The sequence below is a fragment of the Lathyrus oleraceus genome, chromosome 1, assembly GCF_024323335.1.
Source record: "Lathyrus oleraceus cultivar Zhongwan6 chromosome 1, CAAS_Psat_ZW6_1.0, whole genome shotgun sequence".
Lineage (NCBI taxonomy): Eukaryota > Viridiplantae > Streptophyta > Magnoliopsida > Fabales > Fabaceae > Lathyrus > Lathyrus oleraceus.
In genome coordinates, this window is record NC_066579.1 from 377,949,644 (window position 1) to 377,957,797 (window position 8,154).

Below are 8,154 nucleotides of genomic sequence, written 5' to 3' on the forward strand. Positions count from 1 at the left end.
AAAACCGGCGGGAAAAGAAGAACAACAGAGCCGCCACCGTGCGTTATTTATCCCAAAATAGGGAAAGGAAACGCTCAGAGTAAACCTGGGAAAGAACATGGTCTCGCGACCAAAGAGGATGGGTTCGGGAGTCGGTTATGCGAAGGGAAGGTATTAGCACCCCTACGCATCCGTAGTACTCTACGGGATCCACGCACAAAAGGAAGGAAAATTGGTTGCTAAACACTGCTCAAATACTCACACACACTGGCTGAAAGAAACGCAAGAGACTGACTGAAACTGACTCGGCAGGATATCGTATCCTGGGCCTACTTAGTCTATCAGGCATAGACATCAGAGTCGAAGTAGTTCGGACTGGGGAAACGACACATGCTCGCTAGGATGTCGCATCCTATGCATACGTATCTTCTCGGACGAGAGAAGAATCAGAGCATTCGTAGCTCGGCTGACACACACACAAACAAAACACAGGCAAACGTGGAGCCCGACTGCCAATCACTGGACTTATATCAGCATCCGAACCAAAACACACGCAAAGAGGCAAACATGGAGCCCAAATGCCGATCACTGGACTTACATTGACATCCAAACCTAAACACACGCACACTGGAACCCAAATGCCACTCGATGGACTTACATCGGCTTCCAAGCACACAACAACACAACAGGTTAATAGGGAGTCGGGGACTCGAGCCTATAACTGTCAAGCACACACTCAAACAGACAGACAACAAATTGCTAAGGAGTCAGGCACTCGAGCCTAGCAAATGTCAGACAACACACACAAAAGAAAAAGGGCGCCCGGAGAGATCAGCTCAATCTCCTGCCTACATACTTCATCTGGTATGAAGATCAGGGCGATGTAGTTCCCCTACGGAGGGATAAAGGACTAGCCTAACCAGATAACAGAGAGAGACACAACTCTAGGGAGACTACGACTCGAGCCTAGATGTTGTCATGCAAAATCAACCCTAAGTTATGGTTTCTAGCTAAATGGCACAAGGGCCAACCTATCCTAAGTATGGCTCACACAGGAAGCAAGCCACACACACTTAACTTGCACAGGAAGCAAGCCAAGCAAAACCTAACTTGCACAGGAAGCAAGTCTAAACTAATCCTAACTTGCACAGGAAGCAAGTCAAACAATCCTACAAGCACAGATAGCACACGCTATACGCAAACAAGTGGCTCAAACAAGGGTTAGGTTTTAGTCAAGGGGTCATATCAACCTCGACAAACAAACCTCTGGAATGGGGTGAATGTGCTCTTAACCTTGCCATTGAGGGGCTAAGGTGAAGCAGATGAAAGGATGAAGTGAGGATGAGACCTCACAGCTCTTATCCCTGGCCTGGGAGAGCTCAAGACAAGAATGTGTGGGTTCAGAAAGTGGGAACCCTTCTACACATTTAAAACTGACTCAACTGTACAATTGTACAAGATCTTGGGTTTGTATCTGCAATGCATCAACACAGTGGTGTGAGCAAAGCAGATGACACACTGAATAGTGGGGGATAGATTGCATATCCCTACCTTCCACCAATTGCCTCTTCACTTAGGAGGACTTTGACTCTATGCAAGGACAAAGTTAAACATCCACAAACATTGCCTCTTAAGGAGGACTTCAGACAGTTGCCTGGCCAAGTAACAGGCCAGGTCTTCCAGACTACATGAAGTAAAAGAGACATACCTCAATGCAAATTGCTTATACAAGCAAAGCAAAGCAAAAAGTTCACAAGGAACTAAGCAACTAAAGCACCTGAAACAGTCAAGCAGATGTTAGTATACAACTTCAAACAAAACAAACAGAAACAGACAACAACAGTCCATTAGAGGCACATGGATGTGCAAGACACAAGGCTTAGGGCATGTGAGCCAAGCCACCTACAAAACAAGGAGGTTAGACAACAATATTCAAGCAAGCTCAGTTAAAAGAATTGATCTCAATGGCCATTTGATGGTCAACTTGTTTTTGAAGAAATGGAAGAAACAGCTATGATTTTGATGATGTAGCTCAATACTGATGAAGATAATGGTTTAGAATGATGAAACTTTGGAGAACTTAGCTCAGCAGTACTTGCAAGTATCCAAATCAAGAACTGCCATTGTTAATCCATGGAGAAAAACAGAATATGAAATGGAATTCCAGCTGGGATTTGTTGGCTGTAAGGAGCTCCAAATGAAGTTCAGATGGTGATATGACCAAAGGATGCTCAAGGGTTTGAAGCTCTTTGACAGAAATTTGATTTTTGCCCAAAAATGCAATTGAGAGAGAGGAGAGTATTCTGTGGTTTTTTGGTTATGTTTGTTGCTTCTACTGTCCTCAATTTGACAGAAAATGTGATGAGGGGATCGGTTGTTAAGCAAAGCAGGGTTGGTTTGGAAGTTCTGAAAAGAAAAGAAATGGAAAAAAAGCCAAGTAAGGTCAGTTAGGCTTTTGGCTTTTGCTGGTTTTGTTATGACAGGGAAAATGATGGAAATGTTGTTATGTCAATGCAGGGTTCAGTTCCTTGAGTGTTTGGACAGAAGAATGAAAAGGCAAATAGCAAGATGAATCAATGAAGTTCTACTGTTTTTTGGTTAGCAGGTTTGGACTATTGGAAGTTAGAGATGCAAAGCAAGTAGCAAGGTGTGTGCAGGTTTTAGAATCAACATCAACAAAATGAAGTGCTGTTGTATTTGTTCCATGACAGGGTTACAAGGCAAGGCTTGGTTTTGCAAGTAAGCAAAGGCTTTGGTTGGTCTGCTACTGTTTGTTCATGGCAGAAAAATAGTGAGGAGTATTGTGCAAGGCAAGACAAGGTTGTCCCTTTGGGTGTCTTTGGACAGAAGAAAAACCAGAAATGTCAAACCAAGATGAGTGACCTATGCTTTTTCTGCCTTGGCCAAAATGGTATATGACAGGGAAATGATGTGATGCACTCTGCTAGGTTGTGGTACAGTCCAAGGCATTTGTCCCCTTGGTATTTTTCTGGACTGGTTTTCTGATAGGCACAAACAAGGCAGGGTGGATTTGGAAGTCTGGAAAGAAAAGAATAGAAAATGCCAAGTCAGGTCAGTTAGGCCTTTTGCTGTTTTTGCTGGTTTTTGTTATGACAGCCAAGATGAAATGCCAATAGCAAGGATGAGGTTGGAAAATGAGTGAAGGTCATTGTGGTATGCTGCTTGTGGCAGGGTTGTAGCTTTTTGTGCTTTTTGACAGCAAAACAGAAAATGCATAACAAGGGTGAGGTTTGAGAGAGTGTGAACAATGGCCTTTGGCTGCTACGGTCCTCTACATGACAGAAAAATGGTTTTTTTGATGTTCTCGTTTAAAGCAGGGCCAGGACTAGGGTGCTTTGGAAATTGGACAGAAAAAAGCAAAAGGGCCAAAAGTGATCTTTTGAGAGAATGAAATGCAATGGTTTTTTTCAGTTGGTTCTCATGTTTGCAATATGACCAAGAATGATTGTGATATCTGCTGCCTTGAGTGAAGCAAATCCATGGCCCAGCTCAGTTCTGCTGAGGTTTTTTGGACAGACCCCTCACAATGCCAAAGATCAGGTCTTTTGAGCCAATGAATGAATGAAAATCCCCTGGTTTCTTGGCTGTCACAGGTGGTTTATGTGTCTGCCCTTAGGTTTGTTTTTTTGACAGGGAAAAAATGGTAAAGGTCTGCTGTTAGAAGTGGGCAAGGTTTGGCCATGAGAAATTGGGGTGAATCAAGACTGGTATGGTTGGCAAGGCAGGATGGATTTTTGAATGAAAGAATGGTCTATGGCCTTATGGTTTGTGGCTGCTGTAGCAGGGTTATGATGCATAATGCAAGGCTCAGTTTTTTCATTGTGCTTTGACAGTTCTTGGTAAATGCAAGTGAGGTCTTTTGAAGCTTTTTTATGAAGTGGCCAAGAAAATGAGTATCAATGCAGCAGTCCTGTTATGTGATTGTGGTAAGGCTAGGTTTGAGTTATTTGGAAACTTGGACAGAAAATGCAAAGTAGCAGGTGAGTCTCAATGAATCAGTTTTGTCATGAGTGAGTTTTTTGTCTGCTCTCTTTTTGCAAGGCAGTGTCTTGGCATTGTGGTCTTGTGCAGACAGTTGTGTATGACAGAAAAAATTGAGGCCAAAACTGTTATGTGTAAGTACAAGCATGGTTGTGGAAGTATGGTTCAAACATGTACTTTTTCCAATTCTTAGGCAACTAAGCATGGCTTCTTGTTTCTGTTAATTTTAGGCTGCAAGATAAGGTCTCAAATGACAGAAAAAATGCTGCATAATTGCTGTTCTTTTGAGGTACAAGGCAAGGCATGGTGGAAGCATAGACAAGTATGGTGAAATTGTACCTTTCTTACAATTCAAGCAACCAAGCAATGGCCTTATGTACTGCATATTTTGACTTTGCAAACACATTCTAAATGACATTTATGAGCTGTTACAATTGGCCAAATGTTGAAAAAATGTTTAAATCAAAAAGTCAACTCTTGGTCAAACTTGTATTTAAATAAGAAAAGTCAAAATATGCCATTTTGATTGGTGAAGTTTGGGCTCATGAAATTTATATTTTTGGAAAGAGGAGATCAAATGTGACTTGTAGGAAAAAACCCCACCAAAATTGGCCAAACGGTTTGAGAGATATGGCCCTTTGAAGTTCAAGATTTTCTGAAATCGATTCGATCATAACTTGCCAACCACACATGGGAATTGAGAGTTCTAGGACTTTTTGGAAATGGGAGAACAAGATCTTCAACTTTCATGTTGGGCAAAAATTCATTTGAGGCTTGTATCATGATGTAAGTTTGAGGATCAAAACTTTCCATTTATGGTAAGTTTCAGTTACAGGCCCAGTTTCCGTTTTGGGAAATTTATGATCTGGCTTCAAATTCTTCCATGATGGTGTTTGGCATGATGTATGATGAATGAACTCTCACAAACCAATTCCAATCATCCAATCACTGATTAAATGGACAGTTGACCAACAGTTGACTTTTAGGGTTTCTGACTGATTATGCATTGACTGATGACTTCCAAACCCTAATTCCTTGAGGACTTGACTTCAAATGATGTCCCAAGTTGTATGAACTCTTGATTATTGATCATGGTGCCCAAATTCCACAAGAATGACCACCATCCACTGCTTTGACTGACAGTTGACCTTTTTTAGGGTTTTTGACTGTCTGTGTATGAACTGATGATCTCTGAGCCTTCAACCCTTGCTTTGAACACTTCAAATAGACCTCCAAGTCATGTGAACTTGTTGGACAAACCCCAAGGCCTTGGTTCAATGAGAAATTCCTTTGCTTGCTTGGTTGACTGATCAGGAGATTAGTTTGACCTAATTCTTGATTGGCTTGCTCTTGAGGCAACTGAGGGACAATGCAAATGCTATGCAATGGATCATGATATGCTATGACCTAATATGAAAATGTATGCATAATGATAGGTGCAAATTTGAGGTACTACAGCTGCCCCTATTCAATCAGCTGGGAACCCGAATGGATGATAGCAACGGCTGTCAGACTCTCAGGGTAAACAGGGATTGAATACCAAAGAACCGTAGAATTTGCACAATACAGGGATCCACCAATGGAAAAGTCCACTGGGATCTGATTTTTATTACTGGGTATTTTGTTTTGTTTTTTTTTTTTGGTTTTCAAAGGGTACAGCCACATCCAGACATCGCAACGACGATGAATGGGAACAACAATCACAGCTAGATGCCAACGGACAACTAGGAAAAACTCGACGTTTATCGGGACCAACGGAGAGGTAACCAGACGCTATTGAATAACCGGGAGGGATACAACCATACGTCAACGGACGAAATGGGAAAAACTCAACGTTTACCAAGACCAACGGAGAGGTAACCTAACATTATTGAATAACTGGGAGGGATACAACCATACGTCAACGGACGAAATGGGAAAAACTCAACGTTTACCAAGACCAACGGAGAGGTAACCAACTGGGGACGACCAGGAAAAACTCGACGTTTATCGAAACCAACGGAGAGGTAACCAACTGGGGACGACCAGGAAAAACTCGACGTTTATCGAAACCAACGGAGAGGTAACCAGACATTAATGAATGACTGGGAGGACTCGACCAGACATCAACGGATGAATGGGAGAAAACTCGACGTTTACAGACATCGGAAGATGATGTTTACAGACACCAAAAAGATTGACCAGACATTTACAGATGAATGGGAATACTCGACGTTTACAGACATCGAAAGATGATGTTTACAGACACCAAAAAGATTGACCAGACATTTACAGATGAATGGGAATACTCGACGTTTACAGACATCGAAAGATGATGTTTACAGACACCAAAAAGATTGACCAGACATTTACAGATGAATGGGAATAAGAGAAACACAACCAGACGTCAACGGACGACTGGGAAAAACTCGTCGTTTATCGAAACCAACGGAGAGGTAAGTCCACGTGGGGACAGGTACAACTAGACGTCATAGGACGAATAGGAAAAACTCGACGTTTATCGACACCAACGGAGAGGAGACTACTTCACTTGGGAAGGAGGACACAACCAAATCATCAACGGATGATCGGGAAAAACTCGACGTTTATCGACACCAAAGGAGAGGAGGAAACTCTACTGGGGAGAGTGAACACAACCAAATCATCAACGGATGATCGGGAAAAACTCGACGTTTATCGACACCAACGGAGAGGAGAAAACTCTACTGGGGAGAGTGAACACAACCAAATCATCAACGGATGATCGGGAAAAACTCGACGTTTATCGACACCAACGGAGAGGAGAATACTTCTTCGGTCTGAATACCGGAAAATTGGCCTTGTGCCATGAGTACATCGACCTGATCGTCGGAAACTCCTTCGGTCTGAATACCGGAAAATTGGCCTTGTGCCATGAGTACATCGACCTGATCGTCGGAAACTCCTTCGGTCTGAATACCGGAAAATTGGCCTTGTGCCATGAGTACATCGACCTGATCGTCGGAAACTCCTTCGGTCTGAATACCGGAAAATTGGCCTTGTGCCATGAGTACATCGACCTGATCGTCGGAAACTCCTTCGGTCTGAATACCGGGAAATCATAAGTACATATTATCTATAGCCGTCAAAACGTAGATAATACACTCTCATGGAAGATTATCCATAACCGGGTTGTAGGTTGTTAAATGAATAATCGACCGAAAAGAAAGGCATCTGGGTACCAGACTAGGTATGCAAAAGATGACCAATCAAAAGAGGATAAAGTTGCTAACTTGGAGCAAGTATCCAAAGGGAAGGAAAAGACCCAATGGGGACAATACTGCTTGACCAAGGCAAGTATCCAGAGGGGAAAGAATATCAATATCACGAACCGGATACTGATAACTGCAAGGAGGGGATTACATCTACCGGTTTGTAGGCAGAAAACCACGGAAAAGTAGCCAGTCATCGATAGGATGAGCACAAAGGGTTAACTCCAACAAGGAGATGAAAGTGGGATTTTACAACTACCAGCTAGTAGGTAGAAAACCACAAAGATAGGACTTACAACTACCGGGTTGTAGGTAGAGGCCAACAAATTCTGCTGAGGATGAAATGAATGAGTGCCGGTTAGTGAGCGACTATTCATTTATGCCCCAGGGCAGCACAAGAGATAGTCAACAAGAAGCCAATTTAGGATCGATCCAAAAAGGCAGACTGAATCAAGACTCATCCTAATGAGGAAAGAACTCAATAGGGAAAACCCATCCCATTAGGGAGGGAACGGAAGCAACCGTCATCCACGAGGATGTATCTCAGTGGGGAAATGGCAGGAAAAGATTGACACTTTCTGCTTAAGGGGTAGACTCTACATGGAGAGATCAGACACACCCATATCTGCTTAAGGAAAAAGACCCAAGCTGGCAAGACGCTAACAATTGGGGAGTAACACTGCTGGGGATACCCACTCGACTGAGGAATCACTTGTTGGGAAAACACCAACCTCTCAACCATGCTGATGAACTCAATTCTGAAACCGATCCAAAGGCGCGACGCTAAACTCTTTCCAACAACCCAAACTCGGTTGGTCACCACGGCCTAGGGCTAATGGATATGTTTGCAATGTTGATGCATGAGTTTTTTTGTTTTACACAATGCCCCATGATTATGGAAATGCTATGCACTAATGATGCGATATGCTATGCTTATCTAAAT